Raw genomic sequence first — 22,586 nt, 5'->3', positions numbered from 1 at the left:
CTCCTTCCCTGGAGAGTAGATCTGCGTCCACCGGCAGCTTGATTGGCGGGGACGCTGACAAGTCCAGAAGGTCCGGGAACCATATCTGCCTCGGCCACGCAGGTGCGACGAGGATCATCCTGCACCGTGACCTCTTGAGCTGGTTGACGAGCCGGATTAGCAGTGGCAAAGGAGGGAACGCGTAGAGGAACAGGCCCTCCCAGGGGAACGAGAAAGCATCGCCCATGCTCCTCGCCTGGGGAAACCTGCTGGCGAACCTCCGGCACTTGGAGTTCGTCGCCGTCGCGAACAGGTCGATCTGGGGTGTGCCCCACCGTCGGAAGAGGCGATCCACTAGATCCTGCCGTAGTTCCCACTCGTGGCACGAGCGCAGCTCCCTGCTGAGTGAGTCGGCGATGGTGTTTTTTATCCCTGCCAGATGAAACGGCACCAGAAACATCCTTTGGGCGACGGCCCAATGCCACAGGTCCTGCGCCTCCTTGGACAGCGCTGGGGACCTGGTTCCGCCCTGTTTCCTGATGTAAAACATGGTGGTGGTGTTGTCGGTGAAGATCCTCACCACCTTGCCCTTGAGGGACGGAAGGAAGGACCTGAGGGCCCAGAACACTGCACGGAGCTCCAGGACGTTGATATGGAGGGACTTCTCCGTCGGGAGCCAAAGGCCTCTCGCGTGCAGATTTTCGGTGTGCGCTCCCCACCCTTCCAGGGAGGCATCCGTGGTCACTGTCTCCTGGTGGTCTGGGGTCTGGAAGTCCATGCCCGCCGTCAGATGCGCGCGGTTGCCCCACCACCGGACCGCTCGGCGGAAACTCTCGTCGAGTGTGATCCTCTCCTCGAAGCCGCCCGTCGTTTGGATCCAGCGCGCGTCCAGGAACTCCTGCAACGGGCGCATCCGGAGCCTGCACATGGGAATGAGGTAGATGCAAGAAGACATCATTCCGAGGTGGGACTTGATGGACCTCACCTTGGCCGCGTCGGAAACCAACATCCGCTGTACCTTGCCCAGGATGGACCTGGTCCTTTCCTCCGACGGGGAGGCCAGAAGGGACACTGTCGAGCTTCGCTCCCAGAAACAGTGCGTTTTGCGTGGGTACCAGGTGGGACTTGGCGTAGTTCACGGAGAATCCCAGGTCCGTGAGAAGTTGGACGGTCCTTGCCGTGTGCTCCACGGCGAGCTCCCTCGTCTTGGCTCGGATGAGCCAGTCGTCCAGGTAGGGGTAGGCACTTGGTGAATACCCTGGGTGCCGACCGTAGTCCGAAGGGGAGGGCTTTGAACTGGTAGTGACGCCCATGGACCACAAACCTGAGGAATTTTCGGTGCCCCTTTAGGATGGGAATATTGAAGTAGGCATCCTCCAAATCCAACGACGACAGGAAGTCTCCTTCCTCCAGCTGCCCCAGGACGTGCTGGAGGGTGACCATCCGGAACTTCTGCGCCTTGATGAACTTGTTCAGACGTCGCAGATCTAGGATGGGGCGCCATCCTCTCGTCTTCTTCTTCACGAGGAAGTATCTCGAGTAAACTCCGGAGCCCCGAAGCCTCTTTGGGACGAGTTCGATGGCGCCCTTCCTGAGCATCGCCTTTACCTCCAGGAGAAGCTGAGGGACGTGAAGCTCTTTCCTGGCCACGGGGGGGACGCGCGGGCACCTTCTTTGAAACTCGAGCGCGTGGCCCCGGGCTAAGGCGTCCAGCACCCAACGGTCGGTGGAGATGGACTCCCACACGCTGACAAAGCTCGCCAGCCGGCCTCCCACCGGGGTGCTTCGGTGGGGGCCCGACCCCACGGCCGGTTCAATCCTGTTTCGACGAGGCTTTGCCGCCTTGACCTCCTTGGCGACGACGGCGGGGTCCGCCAGACTTGCCTCGTCCTCTGTAGGCCTCCTGAGACGACGAGCGGGCCGCTTGACGGTAGGTGGAGAAACCGCCGCCGGAACCTTTGGAGGCGCCCTTGCCTCCGCTGCTCCAAAAGGGCTTCCGTCGTTGCTGCAGAACCCCAAGGGCCCGGGCCGTCTCAGTGTCCGCTTTAATGGCCTGAAGGGAATCGTCCACTGTTTTCCCCAAACAGGTTGTTCCCATCGAACGGCATGTCCAGGACTCTGGTCTGTACGTCTTGACGGAAGTCCGTAGCCTTGAGCCATCCACGCCGCCTAAGGCACACGCCGTTGCCCAACTGGCGAAACCCAGTGTTGGCGATGTCCGTCGCAATAGTGATGGCGTGGTCCGACGCCACCTCACCTTCCTGTAGGATCTCCAGGGCATCCGCCCTCTTGTCGTCCGGTAGGAAGTCCAGCAGGGGAGCCAGTTTGTACCATAGCTCCCTGTCGTAGCGGGCCACGATAGCCAAGGCGTTGGCCGCTTTAATCGTCGTCGCTGCAGACGAGATGACCCTGCGTCCCATAGCGTCCAATTTCTTTCCCTCGCCGTCCGGTGGGGAAGTCGATGTGGAGGCCGCACCCCCCCCCCCGCTTTCTTCCTGGCCGCCGCGGAGACGACGGAGTCCGGGGTAGGCTGCGCCCAGAGGCACAGGGGGGCCGCGTCCGGGACCCGGTACTTCTTCTCGTACCGGTCTCTTCTAGCTGGCGTCGTGGAAGGGTTCTTGAGGAGGGCGAGGCCCTCATCCCAAATGTCGTCCAGTAGAGGCACCGCGAGGACCGTCTTCCTCTTGGCCTCGCGCCGTTGATAAAGGAATCCTTCCTTTTTCTTCTCCTCAGGGCAGAGTTGGAAAAGCTCGGATGCCCTGGCAATCATGGAGTGGAACGATCCAATCTCGTCGGGCGGAGAAGCCCTGGTGGGAGGTGACGACGGTAGATCCTCGTTGTATACCTCGTCGTCGTACCCGTCGCTGCCGTGTCAGTCCCCGTATCATCCCCTCGGGTGGACGGGGAGGAGGGCTGGACGGGGCGCGACGGCTGAAAAGTAGGTGGAGGGTGAATCCTTCTTTTCTTGGGCGGGGGGAACACCAGAAGGTCCCGGTTCAGGATCCCCCGACGGGAGAGGTTCCTCCGTCGGCAACGGTAGTCTCGTCCTTATCTCTGAGCATAAGGACTGTATAGCCAACAAAATGGCCGCCGAGTTGTCTTGCGGCGCTGGCAGAGAGGAATCCGACGGGCGATCAGGGGCCCCGTCGGCACCCTCGACGATGTCGTAGTCACCTGCGTCGGGATCCATCCCGACGGGCCGGTCTTCCACGCCAAGGCCGTGGCTTAAGACCTCGATCAGCTCTTCCTCCGAGGTTGAGGCCGAATCTACGACGACGCCCTGCCCCCCCTTTTTCTTCCCCGCCGGGGATTTCACGGGGGTCCTATCGATGGGCACAAAAGAGGACTCCCTCCGAGGTGGCAGGGAGACTCTGAGCCCCGAGGTCGCCACCACTGGTGTAGCCTCCACAGGCTGAGCCAGGGCCGCCGCGACAGTATCGATAGAGGGCTTGGCCGGATGGATTAAGGCCTTCACCACCTTAGGTGCGCTCACCGCCTTATCCTTGAGGGGGGGGGACACTGCCTCGCTCCCCCTCCGATGGGGCCTTCGAGCTCGACCGGGGCCTCTCCAGGAGCTTCGCCGGGTGCTCGCCTTTCCTCTTACCCGACCCAGAGCGTTGGCTCGTGGCTGATGGTGCCGGGGAGGGTGCGCCCTGCCTGGCGCCCGTAGAGTCCGACCGTTCGGCGCTCCCGGTGCCAGCGGACTCGCGGTGCTTGGCCTTGTGTTGGACCCCCGTCGCCGGGGCGTCCTCAAAAGGTCTTAGAAGACCGCTCGGATTTCTTCCTCTTCTTCTCGCCTGACGGGCTCTTCCCTTCCAGCCAGTTGGCGAGACGTTGATGGCGGTCCTTCATGGTCCGCTCCGACATATTGCCGCAAAACGCACAGTCCTTCTCCACGTGCGTCTTGTCCTCATGTAAGCAGTAGAGACAAAAGGAGTGTTCGTCCTCCTTAAAGACGTTCTGCAGCTGGCATCCAGGGCAGATCCTGAACAGCTTTCCGGGCGTCGAGCTTCCCTTCTCTTGGGCCATGTCCGGGCCTGAGAAGCTTCTGGAGTCCTCCAAAAGCATAGCTCGACGAAATCTTCACCCTTGAGGGGCGCAGACGAATCCGACACGGGTCCCCGTTGATCGGATGGAGAGTCGGTGGAGCTTGAGGCTCTTTTGACCGAAAAAACGAAGTTTTTGAGAAAAAACGTGAAAAAATAGCACTAACGCTCGAGAGCAATAGCACGAGGATCCCAACACATGAACGTGCGGTAAAAATCTGAAGATGGCTGCCAGAGGCGGTGCTTAGGTAGAGGGCAGTCATTGGCTGTGGTCAGTATGACGCAGAGATCAGTGATTGGTTATTACTACGAAAGACAGATCAGAAACGAAACTGATACTGGTTTTTTCTTTACCGAGGATTCCCAGCCTGACGACGGGGAATATTCATGAGCATGTGAATCCATGCCAGACCCCATGCTGGAGAACTATTTTTAGTCATTGCCTTCACAAAGCTCAGCAAAGATGAGACATGTGTTGGGTTAAGCTTCTGCAACTTGGCTTGGTATTTGGCTTTTGTTTAGTCCGCATTATTGTCACTACAAAGTATTGACATCAAATAGTTACAGATATAAGAGCCAAATCAAAGTACAACAAATAATGCAGATAATAAAATGGCTGATAAAGAGTAGAATTGTTATTTTCAACCATATAGAGAATCAGCACAGAACCCAATAGCCAATTTAATATTTTTGTTTTTATGATGGTGAAATTTGGTTAAAATTAAACCTTATACACATTGAACATATACATTTTTTTTAAAAAATGGTTCTAGAAATGTAAATACACAATAGAAAACAAATGTTCGATACAAATAATAAAACCACCATATGCGTTTAAATTACATACCATAATTACTTCGATAAGATTATAAAGTGAGTTTTGATTATAGGAGGAGCCAGAAGCGAGTGACGACAAGCAACAAACCCATTTGCTGCCCGCTCCTTCAACGTGCCATAAAATATGGATCATGAACACATTTCCCATAAAATCTAAACTGCCAATAGCAAGTGCCGTACAATAGAAAATAGATGTTTAAGATTTTGCAGCATGGTATCAGCTTTTTATAAAGCACAACTTTTTGACTTATCCAAACCTATTCTGGGCCCTACAATATCCAGAGTTTCTAGCAAGAAGAGTCTACTTTTTATAAAAACGCATTTAGGGTTTTTGGAGGAAAAGATCACATATCTTTCAGGAGAAGGATCAATTCAGGATTATTTTGGGCGACTGCCCAGTTATTTCTCCAATCTCATCTTTTAGATTTGCGTTTAAAGTTCCAAAGAGCTCTCCTCATTATTTACAAGATCATTCATTTTGAGAAAAATGAATTAGCTTATGTTTATCTACCGAGTTGTTTTCTACTAAGCCCTTTTCAATAGATGTTTTAGGTCTCCTTCTGGGAAATGTGTAACTGATGAATTTCACTCCAAAACCCAAATCTTTGGGTTTAGGGGCAATAAGCTAAAGAAAAAACCGGTCCTAAACCTAGAGATGCGCGAGGGACCTATGACTATCAAGGACTCTGGTAAAAACCGACTAACCGGGATTAGCAAGTTGCCACGGCAGGAGTAACATTGTCAAGGTACAACAGGGCATTGGAAAGTTTTACAAGAAAGCAAGGCAATGGAGCAGTAAGGATTTCTATAGAGGCATACAAGTTACAAGCCAGGGAGGTGGCCCTGTATGGAGCAGAATTAAAAGTGAGCTACTAATTGTACAAATCTTTCAGTTACTGAGAATATCGGAGAAACATTTTAGGATTAGCAAATCTCCCCATTTTTCTAGAAACCAACGTACAAAGAATAGAATTTGTAAGGCAATGCCAGTTTACTACTGGGCCATGATTTGGATTATGGGTAGATTAACAAAATACAGAAAGGACGTTATGGGGCAGGAAGGTGGTAGGCTATTACCTTGGTTTGCCCACATAAGAAAGGAGTATTATGCAATCTGGCTGAGCGATATTTGGAATAGCCCTGGTAGTATGAATGCAAATTCAAAATGTTTTTTTTATAAAGAATGCTTATTTAGTGAAAATGGAAACCGAGATTTTGAACAAAATAAGACAATCCACTGAGCTAACTAGGCCTTGGGATCTGAAACAGGCCTTTAGATAAAAAGTATATTTGGATGTTGTATGCCCAAGAAAATGAGATCCCGGTATATAAAATTGTGATTGGGGATCTTGCCTGTGGCAAGCTTTTGTAGCAAATAGTACCTTCCCAGCAGAATGTCCCTTCGGCACTGATAAAACTGAAAGCATCATTGGAATGGTTTGGTCAAAAAATGTTATTGCCCCTACGGGTCGGCCATGTGTTTTTAAGCCTAAGTCGCTCGATTTTAGAAAAATTTCCTAATGACCTTACCCGAGTTTTCGTCCATTAAACGCACGCGAAAACAGGCATCAGGGAGCTGCCATTTTGTGATAATCCTATCATTTCCCCCCATCGCCCTGGCTGACCTGCTTTTGCGGCACTAAATCATATCCCCCCGCCCCTGAGCCTGTCATCAGCAGACGCGTACCGCCCATTTCACAACGCCAAAGCACGTCTCGTGTCAACATTCGCTGCGCTTCAGCTAATGACGTGTCGCCATGGAAATGGCAGGACGCCTCTTTCCTCAATAAGTATAAACAGACCGTTTCCCAACACACAGCAGCAGATTTTCGATTCCATTCCTCTCTCTGTGTTACTTTGAGTATTCTGTGACTCGTTTCTGTGCTCTGAACACACAATGGCTACAATAATGCCCTACATGTACGAGCCCGAGTATACCGAGGAGGAACTACTGGAAAGGGAAACACGCGAAAACGATGGGTCTTCGGACGGCAGTTAGGAGGACGATTCAACAGCTGAAGAGCCTGGACCTAGTCGCATGGACAGCGTTTCCACCTGGTGCACATGCAATCGGTGCGAGCTAATGCCAACCGAGGACGAGAACTGCTGCTGCTATGAAAACTCGGAATGCGTGGCCTACATTTCAGAAGGCGAGCCACGACCGCAATGCATCACCGGGCTGCCAGACTTCAGGGCAGCCTGCCTCACACGGTCCGTGTTGAGGATAATGATGTTGCTTATGCACGAACTTCGCGCAACTGTTCGTCCTCGTAATCCGAGTAACGAGTAAGTATACTCTGCTTGTCATGCCACTCCTATTTCACAGTCTTCTACTATATCCAAAATTACATATACATATCATTGTAACGCACAAAAGTCGTTCAATAGTGTGCAGTGTCTAGATAGCATTTGTCCAAACAGAATGCCATTAGTTACAAGAATTGTCATTGACAACAAACGATTATTAAACTTATCTTGGTCATTTAAAAACAGTTTGTTTCATTCCTTTTCACAGGTGGTACAGGCTGGTGGCCTATCGTTCCTTTACATGGTGGCTTCACGGGAGGCCGCACCCCTGCAATCCACATAAGTGTGTTTTCATTCAGCAGTCTTCCTGTGCCTTATCTGCATGCCCCAGCCCCATCCATCCCACCCCCTCTATCAAAGGCGGTTCGCACCCAGGGATAAGCACTGGCATGGGGGGCTGTCATGGGCGCAAACTGCCAAGGTGGCAAACAGCATGTACACTTCAAAAGGTATCCCACGCCCAGGGGCCATCGCTCACATGGCCTCCTCAGACCCCGTGTCCAGGCAGGCCTCCCCCGAGGCAGGCCGCACCCCTGCAATAAACATAATACCACGACATACACACGTCAGTCATTCACAAACACAACCCTGTTTCTAATACTTTATAAATCACTTGATATGTCTCATGAGAACATCTTTGTGCTTTGCAAGTCAACTCCTGAACCTTCTACCTGAGAAGCACTGAGATCTATGCTAATCTGCTCGTCGCCGTGCTATCTGTGACCGCTTCGAGCAAACTCGTCAGTGTGCTACCTGTGGCCATCTACCTATTCTCCTGCAACATACTGCTCGGCCTGCTGAGTCCAACTGTTTGTTGGTCAAGGTAAGGCCATGTATCCTAGTCATTTTTCGGTCATTTTTACATTTCAATCTATTTGCTGTTACAGTACCCAATAGAGCTGTGGTCATTGGTCTCATTGCTATTGACTTGAGTTTCAATAGTTATGCTATCAATAGATCTATTTATTTTCATCTGTGTCAATTGTCATCAAATGGCATCCTTCGGGGTTCCAGTCTATAATGTAAGCATGTTTCCTTTTCGTGCAAGACAGAACATCCAGGTAACGAGTCACATGTTCAGAGTTTAGTCACATAATTTTAAACATTTCTGTAACTTATGCAAATACTAAGCCGCACATGATGAACTGGTATAGTTCCGGCAACTAAAACAAACCTTGCATTGAGCATGGTATGGTTCATTTACTTTTTTATGACATTTTTATTCATCAAGGTTTTATAATAATCTTGATATTTAATTTTCAGAATTTTCAACAATGCCTGCCTGTTCGATTAGCGGTTGCCCTTCGAAGACCCATGCTAAATCTGAAGGCACTACAATGCATGTATTCCCGAAAACTGTTGATCGAATAAGAGAATGGGTCAGACATTGCGGATATCCACTGGATGAGCTGGAAAGTAGAGTCCAATAAGTCTTTGAGGACAAGAGGGGTGATCGATACCGCATCTGCAGCCGGCACTTTCCCTTGAACATGTACACCACATCTTGGGTAACAAAGAAGAATAAACGGCGATCGACACGAAAATGGCTCGCAAATGCTATTCCCACTCTATTCGTCCACAATCCGCCACTGGTGAGTCAAGTGTCCGTTTTTAGCTTTAGGCCTTGCGGTAGTGTGTAGGTAGCCAAATGGATTCATTGATACTTTAGGTGTTGTTTCCAATTTGTAATACTTTCGACATTGATATGAGTGTATAGCTTTTTGAATAATGACATTTATGAATATATTATTTTTAGATTTCATAACCCACAAACGAAATCTATATATGGGCACAGGCAACTGTGCTATATTGCGCATTACTCAAGTATTCCGCCTCCTTACATGGCAATTTTAAATATTGGCATTTCATTATCAAACAATAATTTACCTTTACAACTTCTTGACTATCCCTTGAATCTGAAGCACGATCATTCTACTTCCGTCACGTGCTCGCAGTTATCAACCACTTCTAGCGCGTATCGGGTAATCATACTTGGCTATTCCGCTACAGACTTGTTTTATGCATGTCAAGTAATAGTGTATTGTGTGATTATTTTACCAATTGTTTGGTTAGTGCTTTCCAATTGATATACACCTTAGTTGTCGTCCCCTGGTGTTTGTTTTCAGTTATAATTAGTGTTATCCATACTAATGCAAGTACTGTCTTTCAGGGAGATGCTGAAGCGTCCACCATGTTGACAACAGCCCTAGATGTTCTTCAGCAGCACGAGGTATGGATACTGACAGCTCCATTGACTGTGATCATCAGGACTGGAACACTTGTCGTTTGATTGTTCTACACCATGTTTCATTCGTGGTTAGCCGTTGATATGTACCTGTGCAGTCGACCCCAAGCGTGTGTTGTGTTTTCAATATTGTAATCCTTACTAATGCAAATACTATGTTTCAGGCAGTTCTTGAATCGACAACCCATGCACTTGATGCGGAGCCTGACATTCAAGTAATTCCGGTGGAAGCGGGACAATGCGGATACGAATCGGCGCAACAGCTTTCGGAAGTGCGCACCACATTGACAACATCCCTAGATATTCTTCAGCAGCACGAGGTATGGATACTGACAGCTCCATCGAGCGTGATCATATAACGTGATTCCATTTGCTATACTTTCTTCCCTATTCACGCAAGTACTGTGTTTCAGGGAGATGATGGAGCTTCCACTACAATCACAAGATCCCATTTAGATGATGCAGATGTAAAGAAATCAGAGAAATAAGTCGATTAAATCTGATCATATTTAAATATTCCTTGATTCTTTTAGACAATGCAACATTTGTGGTTATCTCTTTAGATGTACCTGTGCCGTCGACCAAGTGTGTGTTATGTTTACAATATTGAAAACCATACTAACCGAAGTAGTGTGTTTCAGGGAGTTGCTGATGCCTCCTCTTCAATACAATCATTCGTGGCAGTCCATGAAGAGCCAGAGGTATGGATACCGACAGCTCCATCGAACTAGGTCATCAGAGCTCGAATACTTGTCGTCTGATTGTTCCACACAATGTTTAAATCATGTCTGGCTATTGAGACGTACATGTGTGTTCGTCCTCACGTGTGTTTTATGCTAACAATATTTTGATACACAGTAATGAAAATACTATGTTTCAGGGAGTCGATGGAGCCTCATTCTGTGCTGTCTATATAGTCGTTGCGACGCAAGAGGAAGGGGAGACATGCGGATACGTATCGGAGCAACAGCGTGCAGATGTTGAAGGTCGAGTCAAAAAAGTTGCAAAGAAAAGAAACAAAAATAAGGTTAGTTACAAACAGTTCATAACTGTAGAATTGTTTTTGTGCTGGGGACTATTTTAGGTTTTTTTCAAGTCAATTGTACTATACTTTATCTTGTGTTTAAACTGAACATACCTTTTCCAATCTGTCCTCTAGTTACCCGTGGGTCTACGAACTATACATACACAGACAGTGAAGCGAATGAGAGATGTTGCTTGCCAGACCATTTACACTATGGAGGCTAAGGAGGAACTATTAATTCAGACTCGGGATGCTAATGTCCAATTTACAGAAAATGAAATGAATGTGTCCGGAGAATCCGGCAAAGATGTATTGGACCATTGCTACAGTACGACCGCACCACCGCAACAACATGATACTGGATGTATTGAAGATAGCTCTGAAGTAGTCGCAGATCAATTCACACAATCTACACCCGCCAAAAAATTGCCACCAAAAAAGCTGTCGACATTGTTGTGTTCTCCCATCAATGTTGAAGTAGCAGATGTTGAAATGACAGAGAATGAACCAGCAGCAGCATTCCCCGACGCATCAGAACTTGATAGCAGCGATATTTCTTTCAAATGTGGTGATATGTCCTCAACGTCACAGGCCGAAACAACTTTGACGCAGGATGACAGTAATGAAAGAGGACAAATACGTAGTATTCGACAGTTGTTTGAGGGATATTATAAGTATGCTGAAATGTGGGCATTCCGTCAGAGGGAAAGTATGTGGGAAGCCATGGATTCATGTGACTCGTCAAAAACAAGGCAGTAACGTCACAATACATGCCGCCTGTAGATTACATCATATGTTCTTATGGTCTGCACAACCGATGCTGGGGAAACTGCCAGCAGGCAATCTACTGTGTGCAGCTGCATCATTTTTTAGTGGCTCCAGTTTGAGAAAGTTAAAGTCTTTCTTTCAGTTTGTGGGACTCCATTTCATTTAAAAAACGCAGTACTACAAATACCAACATGATTATCTGTTTCCGGCCATTAGTGATGCTTGGAAAATTGAACAATTGTCTCTAGCAAGTACATTCGAAGGCAAACGATTCAGGCTAGCCGGCGATGGACAGTGCAACAGCCCTGGATTTTCTGCCAAGTACTGCACCTACCACTTTCAGGACATGGATAGTAAGAAAATTGTGAGTTCGGTGGTCGTGCAGGTAACACAATGTAATTCCTCAGTGGCCATGGAGAAACTAGGATTTATAAAAAATCAGTGGAATATCTGCAATCGAGGGGAATGCACATCGACCTCATAGCCACGGACAGACACGTTTCAATTGCCAAGACAATGAGAGAGCAGTTCCCACATATTAGATATCAATTTGACATATGGCATCTTGCTAAATCAATAAGAAAATCTCGGCTGCAGGGGAAAAAAAAGGTTTGGAAAGTATTTCAGAGTGGTCCCAGTCTATCAGCAACCATCTTTGGTGGAGCTCCAAAACTTGTGAAGGGTCAGTAGAAATACTACTTGAAAAATGGCGTTCACTGATGCACCACTGTACCAACGTGCACCGCTGGTCAGAAAACCTACATTTCCACCAATGTGAACATGGCCCTTTGTCCCCAGTGGAGGCATGGAAGAAGAAGTGGTTGAATCCATCTTCACCGACACACAAAGCCATTGAGAAGATTGTTTTCAATAAAACTCTATCAAGAGATTTGAGGGGACTGACAGAATTCTGTCACAGAGGAGGTTTGGAGGTTTTCCACAATATGTGCCTAAAGTACAGGCCAAAGCGCTTGCATTTCAGCATACAGGGCATGAGACATAGGACTCTACTAGCGGTCTACGCCCATAACGAGAATCTTGGCCGTGAACAATCTAGGTCTAAGGGTAATGTAAGGATGCCTCGCTACACTAAGGCCTTTTCAAAAAGAAGCAATGGGTGATCAAACCAGTCTATGAGGAAATGGAGTTTGACTTTGTCAAAAGCCTTATTGTTGCTGTATTAGAGAAGCACAGATATGGAATTTTGAACGTTTCTGTGCAGAGCACTGATCCATTGCCACCCAACATTGCCACTGTGCCATGTCCACCCAAAGGAGAGCTGGTTGTGAAGTACAAATCCCGGTTTAAATAATTGTAATACGATTGTCTTTTTGTAAATAAATGTTATTGTACAGTGTGCATACAAAGTACGCTAACCCTAACCCCTACCTTCACCATCCTGGGTGCCGAACAACCTGGGTATCATATTTGAATTCTCTCTCTATTCACCTCATATTGCTGACCTAGTCTATATGTGTATGTATATATTTTTGTTGATGTAACTAATTTTCGCAATCTCTTCTGAATGCTGGGCACTGTTAACAGAGTGGAGGCTTGCGTATTGCAAATAATAAAACAAGCAAACAATAAATCTCACTTTCAACTCAACTCCTCGAGTACTTTATACTTTCCCTGACCTTCCCCAAAAAATTAAAAGTCAATAGTTATGGTTCGTTGGGGCTTCAAAGCTTGCAGACAACGAGGACAAAAGTGGGGGCCTTAGAACGCGCCAAGCGAGCCGTTGCAGATGGGAGAGAAGCCAGTTCGCATTTGCACATTGAGGCGCACTACATAGATGGATTCGAAACCTCAAGTTCTCACATATGGCTCTATTACGGGATGTTGCAAAGAAAGAATGTATGCTCATTTCTAGTGAAGGTCAGCAGCTTTGATTTTCAACTCGCGCCCTGAAGAGGCCCACAACTCGCACTGGCAGTATAAGGTTCTATTGTTTTTTGACCTTGAGAGACAGGGACCATGCTGAAAGAACGTCATTTGAAGGGAGGGTGGGGGGTGCAATAACGTAAGACGATAAGGCAGAAAATTCTGAAACTAGACCGAGTTTCATGTTAGTTCAGTATACGAAAAATCGTTGTCAAGAGCAAAGTGGGATTTACGGACTGCATTACGCAGAGACACAATGAAAATTACAAATATAATGTAAGTAACTCTTTAGACGCTTTTATACCGGAATGAAGAATTAATGAATGGATGCATGAATAAATGAATGAATGAAGATTTTGAAAACGTTTGTGGGATCGTCCTTGTAGCGGGCACATGGGCATGCAGGTCCACATTCCACACGCATTTAGACAAAGTCGTTTCTCATTGTGTACTAACGATTTATTTTGTTAGTTTTCGCATTGATTTTAGAGCCGAACATACTCCATTGCACTATCCTTGAAAGCAAATAGTTTCAGCTCGGCCGTAATAAATCAAATGAATAATATTAATAAAGATCGGCTGGTGAGACTAATTATACATTTTATGTTTTCAAAACAGGTATACCCTTCCCTTTTGCCACTGCCACCAGTTTCAGACACCGGCAGATGGCTTTTTTAACCGCCAGCTGCAGCTTAATGTAAACAACTGCACAATCCTGATGATCTTATGGGACGATCGCCAAGGCCCCATATGCCCTTACGCGGTACTAGCGGCTAGAAGCAACATATCAAACTTTACGCTGGCCTAGTGCCTACTTGATGGAACAGCCTTGCGGTTCAACGTGCGACAAAAGTGCTTCTTTGAACGAAAACCAACACCCTGTGTACCATAAAGGAACAGCGCGTGACTCACGATAAACTTTTACGGATTTGCGGATAGAGATAAAAGAAAATAAATGACTTTCGGAGTTCATATGGCAATTGCTGAATATTCTATAAACATTTAATGTCAAATAATTGTACTTTACCAAATTTACTGTGTTGCTGTTTGATTTTAAAGTACAGTTTCATATTCCGAATTGTGGCGCGCTGAGTTGTGAGCCGATCTGTGTTGGTTTCCGGGTTCTGTGTGAAGTCGCGTAGAAGACTGGGTGCGTTTGCCTACGCAGCACAGAAACTTCACGGAGAGAGGCGGGGAATATGAATGTTTTGATAATGTCAGGCTCAGGGGCGGGGGATATGATTTAGTGCCGCAAAAGCAGGTGAGCCAGGGATGCCTGTTTTCGTGTGCATTTAATGGACGAAAACCCAGGTAAGGTCCATAGGAAATTTTTCTAAAATCGAGCGACTTAGGCTTAAAAACACATGGCCGACCCGTAGGGGCAATAACATTTTTTTGACCGAACCATTCCTTTAATGTATTTATCGCTTTCTCCCCATTACTTAGATTTAAGAAAAAGATATTTGAGACCTCTTTTTGGGCTAAAGCTACAAGAACTACAGCCCAGGCCATGACCTAATGTAGCCCCACTAAGGATAGTTTGGCAGTACACTCCAGAGGCAATTATCTCATAAGGGCTTGGAAAAGGCGGCAAAATGCCCTGTAAGATCAATCATAATAATGTATTTGTTTGATACAACTTGAGATCAAGAGGGGTTCTCAATTGAGCATTCTAGCTTACAACATTGTTGTCTCATCTTTTATCTAAGGATTGTATTCAGATGTACTTTAGCTGCACTAGGATTTTCTGCTAATCAAGAAATTTAGCAATATGTTTGTATGGCAGAATTAAGCTACGAGTTTGCTGTCCATTGCTGACCTTATCACCATTTCATATTTAAATGCACTTAGCAACATTAGCACACTTTGTCTACTAGTTAATCGAGAAAATACTTGTATGGTAGAATTAAGCTGTGAGTTTGTTGTCCATAGTGTATTTTAGAAAATGTTTTTTTCATGGTTTTACTTTTTAGAATTTTAAATCATATGTTTTAGTGTCTTAAATTTGTTTATGTCTGTGTTCTGTTATTGAAGATGATTGCACATAACCCACATATTTAAACTGGCTGTTAATTACAAAGATATGAATTTCATTTGATTGTAAATCATGAAAATGCCATAACATTTTAATGACTATCATTTTTATTTATATTGTTATACATGTTTTGTACTTTGTGGTTTGTGGACCCGACTTGTGCTTTAATGCACTTTCAATTGGATTTTTGTTTTAAATTTCTACGATGTACTGCTTTTATGACATTGTAAGCCGAAATAAAGCTTTGATTGATTGATGTTTGAAGTATCCTTGCAGAGATTGTGCAATTTTGATAAATTCCACTCCTAACTTTAACTATCGTGCTTAGAGCTACCAGAACAAGCTCGATTTCTAGGAGAGCGATCAGGGAATTTTTAGGCAAGCCAAGTCACGAATGCCAGAACTTTAATTCAAATTTATTCAAAGCTACTTTATATTAGATGCAAGTACCTGCACACCATACGTCACAGTGGGCACACCTTTTGCTTATAAAGCGTAATTAAAGGGTGCAGAGAGAAATCACCCAATTTCTGATCAATTCTGCAAATATAGGTGCCCAAAAATAGGGGCTTTTCTCTCTTTTTAACAGCAGTTTTGGATTGTATGTCCCAGTCGTTACTTTAATCGCTGAGACAACTTTCAAAGCATGGTTTGCTATGTACCACATGAGTTTGCTGGATCTTTCAAAGACATTGTATTATTTTTGTTTTATACATATTAATTATTAAATAGTGTGTCGCTGCAAAGGAGGCCAAGGCAGCCAATGTTCTTAGAAGACCAATACGCGTCCAGAAATAGAATTATATCTTCTGCATAGGATGATTAGTGAAAGTAGTTTACTCCTAATTTAGGAGGTAATGTGTGGGCTTCTTGCAAACATATCTCAAAGTCAGCTATATACATGGAGCATAGCAAGGGAGCCAACATGCATCCTTGGTTCAATTCATTCTTTCTGTATAAGTACTGTATTGTGAAGTCTTACTTTGACAGTAGTCTAACTATGCAGGGCTTTTTTGCATTTCAACAGTTTGGACGGCAGACCACATTTATCCAATTTCCAGAGAAGACATCATTGAAAGACTGTATCAAATGGTCTAATAAAATCAATGACTGCCAGATAAAGGTGCAATTCATCTTTGCAATACACATCTTTAGCTACAGCATTTATTACAATAAGACTATGCATCGACAAGCATTTTTCTCAAAAGCCCATTTGGGCAAAACTTAATATTGGATTTTAAAGTTACAAAAGACTTTGCCTAAAGAATCTAGAAGAAATATTAATATATATACCGTCAATCTAATTTGTTTCCCTTTTTCAATGGCAGTATAAGAAGTGCATCTTTCCATCAGATTGTTATACACTCGCTATCAATTATCTTATTAATGAGTGGACAGGCAATTTCCACCCATTTAACAGAATCATGAATCAATGTGATGTTGGCCAATCCATCTATTAGAGGCACCATATGATGTGTTGTTTGGACATGAGGGGAAATTATGTTGAGAGGGAAACATTTGCTCAGTATGGACCATCACCACAGACAACTAATGCCCCTATCATATGTACTATCATATCAGCCCAAGTGTCTATTATTATTCTTTAACTCACAGCAGACATTCCTAGGGTAATCCCTGCCTATGGACTTTTGGTAATGCTTGCACTCGAGGCCTCTATGAAGGGCATGCGCTTTAGGACTGCTGAGACAGCGCTTTAGGAGGCTATCAAGTTCACAGTGGCTTGACGTCCTTCACCTGAGATGGACACCGGATATCATAAGACTGATACCTTTGGCCTGAAAGAGGAACATCATGTGACTGCTTGCAATGAACTGGAAACAGGAGAGAAATTCAGATTGGGTACAAAGATGCCTATTTTTTTATTGATGGGTGGGGTAGGTCAAAAGTGATCTTTTCTGGTGGGGATCTGACCACAGGGGTATTTTAGGAGTAGGTGAGGTGGAGGGCGGGTTGGGTTGGCTCGGGTGGTTGGGCATGATAGGATGCTGTCCGTTTGTTGGCTTGCAAATCTAAATAAATGGGACACGATTTGTCCATTCTTTATACAGCTTCTCAGTTTTTTCTTTCTTAACTTGGATATCATCAAGTGTGCTTCACCAGTAGGAGGAGGTAAGCAGTCTTTTTCTAAGAACACTTCATACACCCATACCAATTTTGGTGTTAGAATATCTGCATAATGCTTGCAAGCGCCAGTGTCAGGCCTTCGGGACCCAGACATTTACTTAATACCAGGCCTGTGATGCACTCACTAATATCTTTTATCAAGGTGCGTTTGTGTTCTTTCCTAGGACTATCCTCAGACCACAGAATGGCAATGTCTAAGTAAGCGTCTACATCTATAGGGGATGCATCGGATATTGTAGTGTACAAGGAACCACAGAATTGCACCAATCACTTAACTGCTTTTGGGTCTGCCTCTAACACATTGTGAGAGTCCTTAACCACAGCAAGGTGCGACATCCCTACTTCCCGTTTTATGACCCATGCTAGGGCTTTACCTGGCTTATCAGATTACGCGTATCACCTGACAGCATGTCTTCCATCTAGTAGTCAGAACTCCAAGAAAACCAGTTCTTGGAACACATTTAGTTTAGATTTCAGCAATACAAGTATCGATTTGTCTTTATTATTAATCTATTGTGATCCCAACAGTCTCCCCTAATATGCTACACATGGATTTGACAATTTCAAATTCCTTCCATTTACATATCCCTAGGATGCAAGTTATGAATGCTTGTAGCAAACTCCTCATCCAGTAGAGCTTTTCGCTTAAATTTCCAAAGGGCCCATCAATTGGGGGTACTGAAAGCTGTATAGACAGGACTACCGGGTAAGATCTGAAAGGGTAGCAGGCAGAATAGTAAATCCTGCAGTTTTATTTAACTAGGGTCGGTGCAACCGAGTCCGTTATATATTCTGGTGTGCATTTCATGTGCTGTGGAATAATAGAAGTAGTGAGATTTCGAACCATGGGCACCTCTCCCGGCATAAACTAGCCTATAAAAAGGACAATAATTCAGAAAAAATGGGAGACTTGGACCAGGTCACAGAGAGTGGAGAACATCTGGCTATTTGGACTGTCACCAACTACCCATCAGGTATTAGAATTCAAGAAAGGAAGTTACTTACCTGTAACTGTTGTTCTCCTGCATGGGTCTGGCATGGATTCACATGCGAACCCTCCCGCCTACCCCTCTGCGGCTCTTCACTTGGTCATACTGCCACTTTAGGTGCTACCAAATCTGAGGATGGCTGCCAGAGGCGTGGCTTAGGGGAGAGGGCAGTCATTGGCTGGGGGTAGTATGACCCAGAGACCAGTGATTGGTTACTACTAAGAAAGACAGATCAGAAACGAAACTGATACTGATTTTTTTCTATACCGAGGATTCCCGGCCTGACGACGGGGAATATTCATGAGTATGTGAATCCATGCCAAACCCATGCTGGAGAACAAGCATGGGGTCTAGCATGGATTCACATGCTCATGAATAAGAGAATACATAGCAGTACACACATGCACAACCACGGGAGGTGGCAACAGGCTCAACATTAAGCATCTCTTACCTCCTCACCAGGCTCACCTTAAGCGAACAGGTTGCGCAGCACTGCTTGGTCGACCCTGGACTCCTCCCTGGAGTCCCAATCGACGCAGTAGAATCTTGTGAAGGTGTGCGTCGACCTCCACGTCGCAGCCCTGCAGATGTCCAGCAGGGGCACACCAGACAGGAACGCCGTGGTAGCAGCGATCGCTCTGGTCAAATGGGCTCTCGGACGGCCGGGCAGCGGTCGGTTTGCCAACCGGTGACAGTGCATGATGCAGCCGGAGAGCCATCTGGAAATGGAAGTCTTCGAGAGAGCCTTCCCTTGATTCACAGTCCCAAAGTTCACAAACAGCTGTGATGTCTTCCGAAAGCTCTTTGTGCAGTCCACGTAGAACTTCAGCGCTCTAGCTACATCCAGCGAGTGCAGAGTCCTTTCAGCCGGCGACGAAGGAGACGGGAAGAAAACTGGCAACACCAAGGGTTCATTGAGGTGGAAGTCCGACGGCACCTTGGGCATGAAGGAGGGGTGCCTCCTCAGCACCACCCTCGTGTCGTGAAACGTCAAGTATGGCGGCTTGCAAGATAGGGCCTGGATCTCTCCCACTCGTCGTACGGAGGTGATGGCTCCTGGCGTAGTTACCACTCGTGGCACGAGCGCAGCTCTCTGCTGAGTGAGTCAGCGATCGCGTTTTGTATTCCTGCCAGATGAAGAGGCATCAGAAACATCCCTTGGGCGACGGCCCAATGCCACAGATCCTGGGCTTCCTTGGATATGGCAGGGGATCTGGTTCCGCCCAGCTTCCGGATGTAGGACATCGTGGTGGTGTTGTCGGTGAAGATCCTCACCACCTTGCCCTTGAGGGACGGAAGAAAGACCCGAGGGCCCAGAACACTGCAGGGACCAAGATGTTGATGTGGAGTGACTTCTCCTCCGGGAGCCAAAGGCCTCTCGCGTGAAGATCTCCTGAGTGCGCTCCCCAACCTTACAGGGAGGCATCCGTCGTCGTCACCTGGTGAGCTGGGGTCTGAAAGTCCGTACCCGCCGACAGAAGAGAGCGGGTACCCCACCACCGGATCGCCTGACAGAAAGTCTTGTTGAGAGGGATCCTCTCCTCGAAGCTGCCCGCTGACTGGACCCAGCGGGCGTCGAGGAACTCTTGTAAGGGGCGCATCCAAAGACTGCAAAGGCGCACCAGATAAATGCAGGAGGACATCATCCCGAGGATGGACTTGATGGATCTTGCCCTGGCCATGTCCGTGGTCAGCAGACGCTGCACCTTGCCCAGAATGGTCCTGGTCCTTTCCTCCGACGGCGAGGCCAGCCGCGCCACTGTGTCGAGCTTGGCTCCCAGAAACAGGGCGACTAGCGACGGAACCTGGTGGGATTTTGGAAAGTTGATGGATAATCCCAGGTCTGTGAGCAGCTGGACGGTCTTCGCAGTGTGCTCCACGGCGAGCTCCCTTGTCCTTGCCCGGATGAGCCAGTCGTCCAGGTAGGGGTAGACCTAGATCCCCTATAGGCGCAGCCACGCCGCCACCGGTGCGAGGCACTTTGTGAACACCCTGGGTGCCGACTTCAATCCGAACGGGAGGGCCTTGAACTGGTAGTGCCGCCCTTGGACACGAACCTGAGGAACTTTCGGTGTCTTTTTAGAATGGGGATGTGGAAGTACGCATCCTCCAAGTCCAACGACGACAGGAAATCGCCCTCCTCCACCTGTCCCAGAACGTGCTGGAGGTTGACCATCCGGAACTTCTGTGCCTTGATGTACTTGTTCAGTCGTCACAGGTCCAGGATGGGGCGCCATCCTCCCGTCTTCTTTTTTACGAGGAAGTACCTTGAGTAAACTCCGGAGCCCCGAAGCCTGTTTGGGACGAGGTCGATGGCACCCTTCTTGAGCATCGCCCTTACTTCCAACAGTAGTTGAGGGACGTGATTTTCCTTCTTGGCCATGGGTGGAACGCGAGGGCACTTCTTCTGAAACTCGAGGGCGTGCCCTTGGGCCAGGGCGTCCAGCACCCAACGGTCGGTGGAGATGGACTCCCACACGCTGACGAACCTCGCCAGCCAGCCTCCCACCGGGGTGCTTCGGCGGGGGCTCGACCCAACAGTCGGTTCAATCTTGTTTGGAGGCCGCCTTGCCTCCTTGACCTCCCTGTCGACGACAACGGACACCACCTGACTTGCCGCGTCCCCTGTAGGCTTCCTGGGACGAAGATCTTGCCGCTTGGCGGTACGTGGAGGAGCCACTGCCGGATCCCTTGCAGGCACCTTGTCTGCCTCTGGAGCTCCGAAAGGACGGCTGTCGTTGGAGCACTCCCAGTGCCCGGGCAGTCTACATGTCTGTCTTGATGGCCTGAAGGGACTCATCAACCGCCTTCCCAAACAGGTTGTTCCCGTCGAAGGGCATGTCCAAAACCTTGGTTTGTACGTCCTGGCGGAAATCCGTCGCCTTGAGCCATCCTCGTCGTCTCAGGCAAACGCTGTTGCCCAATTGATGGAAACCGCTGTCGGCGATGTCCGTTGCCACCGTGATGGCGTGGTCCGAAGCAATCTCACCTACCTGTAGAATTTCAAGGGCCTCAGCCCTTTTGGCGTCCGGAAGGAAGTCCAACAGAGGGGCGATTTTGAACCACAACTCCCTGTCGTAGCGGGCTACGATAGCCAGGGCTTTGGCCGCCTTGATAGTCGTCGCTGCGGATGAGATGACCCGTCGTCCCATCATGTCCAGCTTCCTGCCCTCGCCGTCCGGCGGGGAAGTTGATGTCGAGGCCAATGCCACCCCAGCTTTCTTCTTTGCCGGCGCCGAGACGACCGAATCCGGGGTAGGTTGCGCCCGAAGGCGGTCCCTCTTTGCCGGCGCCGTGGCAGGGTTCTTGAGGGCGAGTCCCTCATCCCAGATGTCAAGAAGTGGTACGGCGAGGACTGTCTTCCTTTTAGCCTCGTGCCATTGGTAAAGAAACCCTTCCTTCTTCTCTTCTGGGCAGAGCTGTAAGAGCTCGGATGCCCTGGAAATCATGGCATGAAAGGATCCAATCTCGTTGGATGGGGCGCCCGAGCAGGGGATGACGGGGGACATGTCCCGTCATCGCCTCCGTCGTCATCTGTACCTGTCATAGCTGTGTCCGTGCCTGTACCATCCCCGTGGGTAGTAGACCGGGGGGAAGGCAGAGCAGGCCGCAGAGGTGGGAGAGGTGGCGTAGGATGCTGCGTCCTCCTCTTAAGTGGTGGACTTTCCGAAGGTCCCGGCTCCGGTTCCCCCGTCGGGTCTGGCTCAGGTACCTCCGTCGGGATGAAGGGCAACCTTGTCCTTATCTCCGAGCATAAGGACTGAATCGCTGACAAAATGGCCGCTGAAGTGTCCTGCGGTGCCGAAAACAACGGGCGCGAGGGCTCTTGAGGAACCTCGTCGGCGACACCGTCGCTCTCGTCATCGCCCTCGTCGGGATCCCTCCCGATGGGCTGGGCCTCTTCCACGACTTCGATGAGCTCTTCTTCAGAGGTCATGTCCGTATCCACGATGGCCACCTGCCCCTCCCCCACCTTTTCCAACGAGTACTTCGTGGGTGTCTTTTCAATGGGCCTGAAAGACGACTCCCTCCGCGGAGGCAGGGAGACTCTGGGTCCTGAGGTCGCCTCCACTGGCGTAGCCTCCACAGGCTGAGCCAGGGCCGCTGCGACATCCTCAATCGAGGTCTTAGCAGGGTGAATTAAGGCCATTGTCACATTCTGTATGCCTGGGGCCTTCACCTTGGGGGGTGGGTCCAAGCCTCGACCCTCCCCCCCGCTCTGCCCGAATCTTCGAGATCGACCGGGGCCTCTCCAGAAGCTTCGCCGGGTTCTCGGACTTCCTCTTACCCGAGTCAGAGCGTTGGCTCGTGGTTGACGGCGCCCGGG

General features: G+C 48.1%; 1 protein-coding gene across 6 annotated transcripts in view; it reads right to left on the bottom strand.

The window, feature by feature from the left end:
- The window catches only part of STXBP5 (syntaxin binding protein 5), a 2,430,573-nt gene that overhangs the window by 1,933,082 nt on the left and 474,905 nt on the right, over positions 1-22,586 (bottom strand). The gene's annotated exons all lie outside the window — the stretch shown is intronic.

Source organism: Ambystoma mexicanum, chromosome 4p (assembly GCF_040938575.1).
Source record: "Ambystoma mexicanum isolate Mex_15411 chromosome 4p, UKY_AmexF1_1, whole genome shotgun sequence".
In the NCBI taxonomy this organism is placed as follows: Eukaryota; Metazoa; Chordata; class Amphibia; order Caudata; family Ambystomatidae; genus Ambystoma; species Ambystoma mexicanum.
The sequence above is the reverse complement of the archived record's forward strand: the minus strand, read 5'-3'. Positions and strand labels throughout refer to the sequence as shown.